The following is a 13,617-nucleotide window of genomic DNA, read 5'->3' on the forward strand; positions in this document are numbered from 1 at the left end:
GGTGGCATTGTGAAAAAAGTAGTGTCCAGTGTCCTCTTTACCGCTTTTCTTGTCCAAATTAAGAAACTCACACAGAGGGAAAGTATTCTTTTAATTATTTCTGACATCATTCATTTCATTTCAGTTGCTAGACAATCTTTATAAGAAACAACATGAAACAACTACTTGAATGGGTTCGACACCCCTGGCTAGAGTAGATCTTCTATTTCTCCACAAGATGGGGCTCCAACACAAATTAGTTCATTTTCAAATTATGCCACTGGACAATAACAAACGTTTGTGACTGGATCGACTGGATTTGCGTTGGGCTGTAGGTAGACAAGAGCTCAAGATGACTGTGTAATTTAATAATTTGATAAAAATTGATCACACAGAGTCACTAAACAATGTTCTAAATTAGCCCACTAGCCACTACTACTACTATTAAAGCAATGTGAGAGTAAGATTTAACCCCTTGTGTTTACAACACAACGCATGTGCGCCATACAGAACATCTTTACACTGGGTCCACTGCCTTAATTGTCATCATCATGTGTGTGTTATAGGTTTGGTCCAGCCGTTTAGATTTACTGCCTGTGCATATGGTGCAAGTGATTCTGGTCCAGAGCAGTGTGTCTGTCTGGTTAGTGGACTGCTTTGATTATCTACCCGGATTCAGCCATATTGGGAGCTAGGGAAAAGATCCCATTGCCAGAGGGATTTTCGCGAGATGATTGGCTAGTTCGTAGTCATGGAGCGGTCTCTATGACAGTTGACAGCACCGTAAACAGTTGAGAGCGATGTATTTGTTCATGAAATGCATTTTTATGTACAGGTAAGCGAGGCTTGTTTCCATTGAGATCCTTTTTTTCTTTAACATTGAATGGCAAACAATGTAAACTAAAAAAGGTTAGGCAGGAGAACGAATTTGACCCTTTGTTTGAGCCGAATCTGGGTTGAACATGGTCTGTTCCTGGCGCTGCTTTGGTGTGTAATTGTGGACATCAATCCTTGACGTTTTGGAAGTATTTTGTCAGGTAACTACATGGGTAGCCTATATCTGAACGCACACATTCAATATTTCGAGGAGAAAATAAAATACTTGCTACATAGTTGAGTCATTCCACGAAACCGGTACGATTTGAGGTCCCTCTAATCCTTTTAGCTGTATTTTATCTATTTGGTCACCAAAATTGATTTTTAGAAGCTTTTATCATTAATTGAAATGTTCCCTTTAATATTGTGTAAAACTTACATACATTTTATCTTAATTCCAGAAATTATCTTCAATTCTTTTAGTAGACACCACCTATTTTGTCCATTTTCTCATGTCCCCGATGGCTGCTAAGGAAAGTGGACTTGAGATATAACTACTAAAAATGTAAAATAATGCATAAATTATGCTATTCACATAAAACCAGCAATGTACTCTATTGCTGGTCATGTTTAGTATTTTAATAGATAGATGATTTATCATTAAAATCACATAATATAGCTCCGTCCCCCAATCGCACTCAACCCCGTTACAAAGTCATTCTCCTCTCTGTAAAAAGTATGAACTGCTCCTTTAGTGACATTAACAACATGCAATGGCATTCTACAAGTCTTCTGAGCAAGATGCTGCAGAAAGAGGACATTTCCCAACTTTTTACACCTATTTATAGTCATTTAAACTTTCATAGTGTGGTCGTAAAGCTTAACAACTCAACCCCGTTACATGAAATAAAGATAGAAAACAATCATTTGTGAAAAATATCTTTGTTATTTCAACAATGTATCTGATTTCCTAATGTCATGCATGCCATGTGGTCTCTTCTTAATCACCACAGGTAGAGTAATTGCCATCTTGAGTAAAAAATCTCAACCCCGTTACACTCAACCCCGTTATCAATGTCAACCCTGTTAAATGGATTATTCCATATAAAAATATTAATTTAATGCCTGAGATGGGAAAATATGTTTTTCTGCATGTTAAATATGTCCTTAATGGTGTGGGCTATTCAGAAAAGTAATTCATTTCGATCAAATTTTCCCGAAAAAAATGTCCAAATCGTACCGGTTTCGTGGAATGACTCAGTTATTAAAGGAGTAGCCTAGGTCACCCCCAAAATGTATTTTTTTCTATTGATTAGTCACGCCATGGAGACTTGAGTTCAATAATATATTTTTTGTATTTGTCGCATTCGACAAAAATGTGATTATAGTAAATGAACTCCTATTGATTCTGAATAGGGACCCAAAAGCATTTGGATCAGAATCAATGGGGGTAAATTTACTTGACCCTAAATTGACCCACATTGACTGGCCCATCCAGGACGGCCATGCACTTGGGTCCCCATCCAGAATCAATGGGGGTAAATTTACTATAATCTTTTTTTTTTTTTTTTTTTTTGTCTTAGGAATGCGACGAATATAAAAAAATATATAGGCTATATTATTGAACGTATGTCTCACTCTATGGCATGAGTGAGAGTAATCAATAGAAAAAGTCATTTTGGGGGTGAACTACTCCTTTAAGGGCCTTAAAGGAGTAGTTCACCCCCAAAATGACTTATATTAAAGGATTTATATAGTCAACCTTTTCTTGAAAAAACGGATCCTAAAATAAAAAAAATAATGTTTCGAAAATATTTTATTAAAAAGAAATTAAGCTTCATATGTGTTTCGTTTCAAAAATTACCACAAAAAGCGTAAAATAATGATAAAATAATGATTTTGGCCGTTGTCAGGCTGACTTTGTTTACATCCCTCTTCAGGCTCTTCTATTCTTAATTTGGATTCCATATAAAAGAATAGAAGAGCGATGTAAACAAAGTCAGCCAAAATGAAAAAGTATAAATTATTTATGTACATGTATGTATAAATAAATCAATAAATAATAACGTGCATGTGCCTCACGGGGGTCATGCTCAAGCTCCCTCAGCCCTATGTTCCCTCAGCCCTATGTTCCCTCAGCCCGGCTATGTTCCCTCACTCCCTAACAATTTATTATACCCTATGTTCCCTCAACCCTATGTTTCCCCCAGCCCTATGTTCCCTCAATTCCAAAATAGACCCTATGTTCCCTCAGCCCTATGTTCCCTCAACCCAAAAATAGACCCTATGTTCCCTCAGCCCTATGTTCCCTCAGCCCAAAATAGACGGTGCCATGGCATTGGTCCGACATCTCATTGTTCCGATGTCCCATTAAGGGCGTCTTACTGGGCAAGGTCACGCCATCTGTCTTGGCCACCAGTCTTGGCCATATATGGATTCTGTTGGTGTGGTTCCCCTAACAGGGCATCATCTGGGAATACCCGTCATGCTCAAGCTACCTCAACCCTATGTTCCCTCAGCCTTATGTTCCCTCAGCCCTATGTTCCCTCACTCCCTAACAATTTATTATACCCTATGTTCCCTCAACCCTATGTTTCCCCCAGCCCTATGTTCCCTCAATTCCAAAATAGACCCTATGTTCCCTCAGCCCTATGCTCCCTCAATTCCAAAATAGACCCTATGTTCCCTCAGCCCTATGTTCCCTCAACCCAAAAATAGACCCTATGTTCTCTCAGCCCTATGTTCCCTCAGCCCAAAATAGACGGTGCCACCAGGAGTCGGTGGTCCCCGGGAATTCCCAGTGAGCAGCCCCGTTGGGGTGGTCATTTGGTAATTTTTGCACATTTGGTCAATTTTTACAACTGGGGGTCCCCTAGGGACCTGGGGGTCCCTGGAGCTACGGGGGTCCCTGGAGGTTGTAGTTTGGCAGGCAAAGAGTTTGTGTGGAAATTTTGGCATGGATCGGGGAAACGGTGGTGGCGATATGAGTAGGGGGAAAGTGTGACGTGTGACGAGTGACGTGACGGAGGGACAGACAGACAGACAGACAGACAGACGGACGGACGGAGGGACTGACGGCTGGTGGAGGTTTGGATAGTATGAGAGTGTAAGTAAACTGCGACCTACGGTCGTAATTAACCAGGTTAGCATTCACCAGTATCATCAGGTTAGCATTCTTCAGGTTAACATTCACCAGGTTAGCATTCACCAGCATCGGCAGGTCAGCATTCGCCAGCCTTCAAAAGGTTAGCATTCACCAGTGTTGTCAGGTCAGAATTCACAGGTTAGCATTCACCAGGTTAGCATTCAACAGCGTCGGCAGGTTAGCATTCACCAGCATCGGACGAATGGGGCGTCAGAACAATGAGATGTCGGACCAATGCCATGGCACCGTCTATTTTGGGTTGAGGGAACATAGGGCTGAGGGAACATAGGGTCTATTTTTGGTCTGAGGGAACATAGGGCTGAGGGAACATAGGGTCCTATTTTGGGATGAGGGAACATAGGGCTGAGGGAACATAGGGCTGAGGGAACATAGGGTTGAGGGAACATAAGGCTGAGGGAACATAAGGCTGAGGGAACATAGGGTTGAGGTAGCTTGAGCATGGACCCCTGGGTGCGTGCGCGCACCCAGCTGGTTGCCCCGACAACCCCCTCCTCCTCCTAGCCAATCGCAGCAGGACCGTCCCTCCGGCTATGGGACCGTAGGAGAACCTTTGAGCTGTGGCTGTAGTAGTGTAGTGAATGCACGTACAGCTGGCGTCACCGACCCGGGGCAAGGCTGTTGTTGTATGTGTGGACCAAAAAAGAAAAAAAAAAAACACGGGGGAACCCCGTACGGGACGGACGGACGCTGGATAATACCGAAACGTATCAATACAAAATCATATTTTCCATTAACAATAGGGACATAAAAAGCCACGGCCAGGGTGGGTTTTTAGGAGGAGGAGGAGGAGGTGGTGTTTTGCGGGACTGAAGAAGGAGTAGGCGCGGCTGGTGCGTGTGTGTGTGTGCGGGTTAAAGGGTGAGTATTGAGCTGCTGCATGCAATGCATGGTTGGTGCTGGTGTGGGTGAATACTGTGGGAATAGAACACACTGTTAGCCCTGTTAGCCTAGCATCTGGGCTGGACTGGACACACACACACACACACACACACACACACACACACACACACACACACTGGTCCATATTTGATATGATGTAAGGCAGGCTGAAGCTGCAACAACGACCATGTCTGGACGACGGGATAATAATGAAAACCAACCAATAGCTGCTTTGTATTTTATTTTATTTTATTTGTATTTACACCGTGAAGTTGATTTGTATTCAACACAGATAGTGGTGCAGTGGCCAGAAACATCCCTTCTCTCTCTCTCTCTCTCTCTCTCTCTCTCTCTCTCTCTCTCTCTCCCCCATCATGTACTGCCCAATATCCATTTATGTTTGTCTTTCTCTCTATCTCTCTCTCTCCTCCCACGCCTCTTTCTCTCTTTCTGCCTGTCCCCCATTCTGTATTCATCTCTCTCTCTCTCTCTCTCTCTCTCTCTCTCTCTCTCTGCTATTTCCCCATGTCTCTCGACTCTACCCCCTCTCTCTGTCAGACTCTTTCCCTCCCTCCTAGGTGCAAAGGTCTGCAGCAGCTGTCTAAAAGATGACTTCCATAAAATAAAATGCAGTCAATACAGGGGGGAAAAAACACACACATTTAGCTACAAAACAAAAAGACATGAAAGGTCAAAAAGCACAATATTTCAGGCAGTGATATTACCAAACAAAAGCGAACATCTGTATTCAAATGCATCTAAATTGGTACGTTGCTGAACTATAATATATGGTTGCAATGCTGACTGCACCAGTGCAGCAGCTGTAGATGTTGTCCTACTGAAATGCATGTGATGGTTATAAGGAACAGACCCAGCGTTTTGGGACACGTTGTTGTTTACCTGACTCAGAAGACCCATCATTTGTGAAGTATGAAGCTGAAATTGCTCTCCTAAAAGACACAGCCTGGTGGATTTGGAGCAGTTATATGGGTTTCATTTTTACCCTATTTTCGTGGTTTGTGGCTTACGATAAGCACTTTCAACCTGATGATGGCTGTCATCCTTATTTTGGGACATAACGTCAAAGATTTTGAAAAATACTGGCAAAGAACAAAACAAAATAGCTAATCTACCACCCACACTCCTCTCCCCGTTTTGTTTGAAGAGCCAATCATTAATCAGATTAGTATGTGAACAGTCACAGCTTGTCTGTATGTATATATGTTATGTATCTCTGTCACGCCTGACACTGTGATTCTATGGGTTTGTCGCTCTGACATCATGCTCTGACGTCACTGTGATGTCAGGGGAACGACTCTTAACAGAATGGGTTTGCCGCTCTGACATCACGCTCGCTCTGGCTTCACTGTGATGTCACACAAACAGAATCTCTTTTACGCCCATATATAGGGAGTGTTCCCTGATGTCATCAATATTAAGCCCATATCTAACAGGACTTCATATGGGAATGCACAAATATGGAGGCCACATCGGCCACATATCACACCCACGGCTGGTTCTACATACAGGGATCTCCATGTAGACCTATGGGCATAAAAGGGTATGATGCCATATGTCATAGACGTCATAGAACTTTCACATAACAAATAACTGAGTATGTTTGGGCTCTCACAGCATATCTCCATATACAGTACATGGATCTCCATATATGGGTACCAGGGGTCTCCATATATGGGTAACTGGTCCGATATACATCACTGGCCGGCAAAGAATTGGCGTGACAGGGCAAGGTCGCATGTCGCCCTGAGGCGTCTTACTATTTTGTTTATGATTTTAGTTGTTGATTAGTTATCATACTGTCACAAAAAAATTGCACAGGGCAGATATGATAAATAACTTAAATATACTAAGAAATGGCTGACAGTACCAATAATCGAAATGAATAATGTACCAACATAAGCAGTATTATTTAATAATTTTATGTATATAGATGTATATATAAATTGCAGAAAACAGACGATCTACAGTATAACAGTTTTATTTAATTTATTATAAAACCTTTTTTTCCCCCCTAAAATACCAAGTTCACAACTGTGAGCTTGTAGATATGCTATTGTCGATATTTTTGTCTGACACCATTGAAAGACAAAGTATAAGATAAGACTAAAGTGATTAATCATTCAAATCGATTTAGTCAATTGTATTAAAAACAATGCAATATTTTTGTGGTGATTCCTTGATGCGGTATATTAGAAATACAAATAAATATATTGTATATAAAAACTACTAAACAAAGCAGTCGGGATACCATTTTTATCCAATCAGAGGGTGAACTCGTACAGGATACAGGATAAACAAGTGAAATTGCAAGTGATGACGTAAAGAAATGAGCAGAACACTAACATTGAAGCTGATGAATTGGCACTCTCTCCTGATTGGAATGCAATTGGCAGCAAACCTGAAAAATAGATTTTCGGTTTTATTAAAGAGCTGGAGAGACAGCGTGATCCCCGACCTGTTACTGAACAGTCCTCCTGTACTTCACTAGAATTATTTGTAAAAAATTGGTTACTTTGTTGATTTGTTAATATCATTACTAAACATACATTAACCTTAACATTCTGCATAATGAGTACTTTTACTTTTGGTACTTTTAAGTATGTTTTGATGCCAATAATACTTTTGCACTTTTACTCAAGTAAATTGTATTTCTACATTGGAGTATTCTTTCTACCACCAGTGATAAATAGGAGGGATTTTAGTAAAAGTGTTCAAGTGTAAGAAGAAAGAAAACGGGTTTAAAAGTGTTCCATTTCGCTGCACCACTGTAAGCGTGCTCCCTTCCCCCTGTCCTGTCCTCTCCTCTCCTCTCCTGCTCCACCGATCTGAAGGGTACGTAGAGAGCAGTGAAGGCGACATCATGCAGGGAAGATGTTGAAATTCTGGTTCGACCATATGAGGGAGGGCAGTAAACAACAGGGGGAGTGAGAGGGTGTGTGTGTGTGTGTGTACTGGGAGATCTCTGAGAGGTTAAAGAGAGGACAAGGGAGCTGCTGTTTTGAAATGGGACGCGGCCTCCAGGTGTGTCAGAGAGAGAGAGAGAGAGAGAGAGGTGTTTTCCCTCTTCTATCGCAGTGACAGCCCAGGAACTAGGAAGTGGAGGGATAGGAGAGAAGCGTAGTATACAGACAGTACTTACTCACAGAGGTTTAATCCTCTGCCAAACAAGCTGCCAACATGCAGTTCTGGGATCTGCTGGGCTGCACCAACGGAGGTATGTAGGCTGGTGTGTGTTTGTGACTGTCTCTGGGTGAGTAACTGGGTTACAAACAGCCGTGCTATAGTGACTGACTGGGATCTTGAAGTGAGCGTGTTCCCTGTGAGGTGTCCGTCTGTCTGAGGGCAGGAAAGGAATTCACTGCTCTCACCGCCGTGCAAGCAGATGCATGTGGAAGGATAGAGAGAGAGAGAGAGTGGCGTGTTGCCTACTGTATGTGTGTGTTGTGTGTACACCGCGTTTGTGTTGGATGCAGTGTTGTTGTTCCTACAGGGGTTGACACTAAGGTCTCAGAGGCACTTGCCTATCGGGCAAGTACAGGTCATGTTCTACTTGCCCGAAGGTAATGCCCACTTGCCCGAAAAGTAAATCGTCCTTTATAAAATGATAGGTACGATTTTAATTACCGCTCAATTTAACACTTATTTCTTCACTTTCTGGGGCTGTGCGATAAAATGTCATACATCAATACCTCCAAATCCAAATACCAAATACTTTAGCTATGATTGAATGTCTATGGTTTCACACTTGTTATTTTATATTTTTAAATGTAAAAACAGCACATTATAGGTAAATAGTGCTCTTATTTTACATTCCACAGACCAGAAGACACAGCGCACTGGCCACGTTCAGGTGTTTAGACAGATATCTCGTGTTGTGTTTATACTAGACATTTGTGTCCCCTCTCAAATGAGCACTTGCCCTGTCGGGCAACCTGAAAGCCAACTTCACCTGCCCTGACGTTTTATTTACCTGCCAGGGGCAGGTGGGCAAGCCTTAGTGTCAATGCCTGTCCTATACTGGAACCAGTTATATTTTTAATCTCAGGGAACCTCAGTTTGATATTATATGTTTGGCTGACACGGACCCCTGTTTGATACGGTACAGTTGTTTTTTGAGTGGTGCTTACCGCTCCTACATTTGGCTTTGTCTGTCTGTGAGCGCCTGATTGAATCAAATCGGTTTGTGTGGCCACTTGGCCATGGTCACTCACAGCTTTGCGGGACGCTTAAGGAAATTAACTCATAAATAGCACCGCTCACTTCACACTGGGTGTGATTTTCTTTTTACATTTTATTATTATCTCTGGAACCCGAGTCCACACTGTAAAAGCCTCAGTGTTATTTTAACTCTGAGAGTGTTCAGTTTTTACAGTCTCAGAGTTACAGGGGTCCATTTCGTTCCTATGTTCAAACTATCAGTCATTCCTGAACCAGTTGATTCGAAACCTATTTCATCTCAAGGACCCCCGGTTTGATGTCAAAGTTCCCCATCCGATACAATGTTTTATATATGGGGCCTCGATCTGTACAATCCTCCTCAGAGCTCATTTAACTCTGTACAAATGGAACTCTGATATGGGTCCATTTGGCTCCATTTCCAGATTTTCTTCTGAGTTACAGATCCGTACGGGTCCATTCGGTTCCTAAAACCATCATCAATCATTTGGCATGGGGACGCCCTCTGGAAACCCCTCTAGGGCCCCTGGCGGTCCCCCGGACCCCGCTTTGAGAACCAGCTGCTTTGAACAGCAGTAGACACACAGGACCCACATGTACAAGTCAGTGAAATGTGCTGTTTGTATACAGTACCTTGCGGTGGGACTTTGCTCCCAGCTAGCAATCCATCAAGCTACTGTATGAAGTTGAATGCCAACTGCTACTTCTGTTTGCAGACTTTTTTAATTGGCTTCTGTGCTGTGGTTGGTAACTTGGTAAACAATGTTTATACTAAATATTGGGATTAAGCATCTCGTTATTAAGAGGCACTTATCACTATCACTTCTGCTAGTCACTAGTACTACTGCTAAATACGACCGCTATCTATAACTACAAGTACTGCTGTTATTACTGATTCATACCAGGAGTGCAAATAATAGCACTTCTACTACTAGTAGTATTCATGCTATCAGTGCTACTGGTTGTTGGTTTACTGCTATTATTATTATTAGAGTGGGCTTTTTATCAAGGCAAATCAAATGTACACACAATGAAAATAAATACGAAATTCAGATCTAGCTCACAATGTGGCACGGTGCATTTGAGCTTGTAGACCTGCTTTATTTGTTTTTTTTTGTGTGAAACAGTGAAAAATAACAGTTATGGACATACAAGGTTTCGTCCCGATTCCCGACCAGGCTTAACCCATTTAGGCCTAGAATTATTGAATGTTTTAACCAGTGAAAAATAGCAGATATACAAGCTCACAGCGCGGCACCGAGTGCCGCCCTGCGAGCTTGTAGATCTGCTATTTTTGAAAAAGTCGTGAAAATGTGTGCAAATCTTTGAATATATATGTATTTTCAAAGCGAACGTTTGTAACTTTTTGCTTCTGGGTGGTCCCTGGAACTAGATATTTTGAGATGGGTGTCCATAGCCAAATAAATATCATTTTGGGGGTCCTTCACATGAAAAGGTTTGAGAACCACTGACATAGTAGTCTCTCAAGAACAGACTAACTGAGCTCCAGTTGAAGTGAAAGGGACCTTTTCTTTGACGATGGCTAAGCCAGATTGCTGACAATAGAAACATAGGTTTTTTCCAAAAATCTTAGAAGGATTCAAAAGACACTTATAGAATCGGGTCAAAATTCAAATTTTCACGATTTTTCAAAAATAGCGGATCTACAAGCTCGCAGCGCGGCACTCGGTGCCGCGCTATTTTTTTATATTTAAAGCATAAAATATTGCGTCATAATGTGTTCAGGCCTTTTAAGTAGTAAATGGAGAGTCCTATCCCCATGGCAACAAAAACAGCTCCCATTTATTATTATTTTACTACGGTGTGGCAGCAGGTTATGGGAGAGAGTTAATTGACCGCCCAGCGTTGTTTTGATGTTCTGCGTGTCCTGATGAATCAGGCGGCACGAACACACACACAGCCACCGGATTACACATTATTTTGTAATAATTTAGTCAGCAGCCCACTCTTGTTTTCTCCTTTTGTGAGACCGCTGAAAGTGAAAAGCTGATTAAAACAGATAAAACAGAGTGCGTTTGGTGGGATTCGATCCTGGGCTGTCTGGGGTATAATGATGTATGTTTACATGAGACAGGGTCACAGGGGTGTTAATTCCATAGTCTTCAAACTTGGAAAGCATCTGTGTAACCTTTGATTTTAGTACTCAAAGCGCTTTACAATGGTTAATTCATTCATACATTAGGAGGTGAAGCGACAAACACTTGACGCCAGCGTCCTCACTTCCCACATTCACACACCAATGGTGGCAACAGCGCGGGTGTGTGTGTAACATGAGCATTCATTCTGAGTCTTCAACAGGGGATCCGGGACCCCTAGGGGTTCCTCAGAGTTACTGGGTCCGCATCAATATGCAGACGGGCCGGTATGCAGACACTAAAACTAACCCTAACCCTAAGCAAAAGTTGAAACTCTATGGAATCTATGACAAGGCTGTGGGGGGTCCCTGTTCATCGCTCTCTCAACTAAGGGGTCCTTGGCCTGAAAACATTGAAGACCCCTGCTGTATCTGATCATATGAGATATTGTAGTGTGTTGTGTGTATATGCGTCACTGTGCGAGCGCATGTTTACATTACCACCTCTGGACATAAAAAAGAGAAATGATTGTCATTCTCTTTTTGGCTTAGATATGATATAACAGTTCCATCAGCTGGGTGTTCAGATCTGTGCTGCAAACGGATTTGGAAAAGAATCTGAGCACTTAGCTTGGTGTAAAAGCAACCAAAGAGAGAGAGAGAGAGAGAGTTACAAGGTACAGCTATCCTGTGTCACTCCTGTCATCCTCGGGGGAATACACTTAAACCCGCATTTGACAATGGATTATGGAGGGCGTGGGAGAATGAATGTAGGGGGGGATTGACCGCAGACACTGTGGAGCTGATCATTTTTTGCATGTTTATTTTCTACCAAAAGTATGTTATTATCAGCCTTTAGCATTAGTTGTTTTTATATAGGCGAACTGGCCCACATGTAGGGTTACACCTTCAGCAGATGCTACTGTACTCGAGGTGAATGTGTTGTTGGCTTTGTTTGTAGTAGGGCTGTCATGATTATGACACTTTACATGACGATTAATTGTCACTCAAATAATTGCGATTAATGATTTAATTGTGTATTTGTCGTTGACAATTAAATTTTCTGTTTGGCTTTTAGGCTTTGAAGTTGCACATGGCAATCATGGCACATAACTTAAAGCTATACTGTGTAAGATGCTCAACTAGTGGTCAGTAGCCCTATAGCAAACCGCGGTCGCGTCCGCGTCTTTCGGCCGTTTTTCGTACCTTCACACCCCCGCGTCTGCCTCCACAACGCCGAGAGCTATCTTTAGAGGGGTCCCTGGTTCCTGTGCGTTCAGGCATTCCGGAGAAACGGACTACTTCACCCTGCCTGGTAGGCGAGATTACCTTTTGAGTATAACTCTATGATAGAGACACACGGGCGACTACAAATATGGCCGCCATAGCGACCCCACTTCAAGATGCGCTGTGATTGGCCGGCAGTGTATAACCCTCGCTGTGATTGGCCGGTAGTGTGATGACGCAATTTTCCACGAAAACCGGTCCCCGGTAGGGATCATAGAAAACATATAAAGAGAAGGCTTTAGAAGCTGAAAATAACGGAGTGGGGGTTCTAAAACTTTAGCGATTTAACAGTTAGGACAATTTTAAGATTTGTTTTATAAAAAAAGTTACATGGTATAACTTTAAATTTAAAAATTACAGACATATTTGAAAATTTTATGCTTAAAAAATAACATTTATAGTGGAAATAGCTGATTTACAAGCTCACAACGTGTCGCATCGCGATGCGTTGTGAGCTTGTAGATCTGCTATTTCCACTACTTTTTGAAAGTGTTTGAAACTATATTAACATTTCTCAACATGGAAACGATTATGACGATTATGCAAAAATAATTGTGATTACCTCAAATAATTGCGATTACACATTATGTAATAATTGTGACAGCCCTAGTTTGTAGTACATGTTTGTGTTATATGCGTGTGTAAGGGGTGTGGTATGGTATAGAGTAGACTGCTTAACCACATGAAAATGAGCATCCTTTGTTCTGGGGGCGAACATTAGGCGAAAATAGCCGATCTACGAGCTTGTAGATTGGCTAGTTTCAGCCAAGAGATTTGGCGTCTTGGCGAAGAGGGAACAAAGGAGTGGGCCAAGCATAGAGCCCTGGGGAACCCCAGTCACCTAAGTATATGGTGTTTAAAAGATCTGTAGAGTACGAGATCTTTTAGCCCAACGACCCAGTCATTCTACGGAGTATACTGTAAATTCGACTTAACTTGTCCCTATTCTGTCTTAGTAGTTTATCATCTCAACGGCGTAAACAAAACATTGTACTTGCAGTGGTGGCGTGCAAAGTAGCTCTGCTGTCTTGCGTATTAAGAAGACAAAACCCATGCTGTCTCTCCCATGGCGTTCCAGTTGCGGTCGTTTAAATTCTGCTCTGTCGAAATTCCACGGTGTCTGTCTCTCTATCTCTGACACCCATCCTGTGCCTCGGGCCATGGTTTCTTTTCTTTATGGTGTTTTGCTATCTGAGCT

General features: G+C 42.1%; 1 protein-coding gene across 2 annotated transcripts in view; it reads left to right on the top strand.

Moving 5' to 3' along the window:
• The first annotated feature begins 4,570 nt into the window (after positions 1-4,570).
• The window catches only part of LOC308307160 (focal adhesion kinase 1-like), a 158,466-nt gene continuing 149,419 nt past the window's right edge, over positions 4,571-13,617 (top strand). For both annotated transcript variants that reach the window (XM_080752326.1, XM_080752327.1), the window contains exon 1: positions 4,571-4,819. The gene's annotated coding sequence lies outside the window, so the exon portion shown is untranslated. The remainder of the gene's footprint in view (positions 4,820-13,617) is intronic.

This window comes from Nannobrachium achirus, assembly GCF_963921795.1.
Source record: "Nannobrachium achirus genome assembly, chromosome: 2".
Lineage (NCBI taxonomy): Eukaryota > Metazoa > Chordata > Actinopteri > Myctophiformes > Myctophidae > Nannobrachium > Nannobrachium achirus.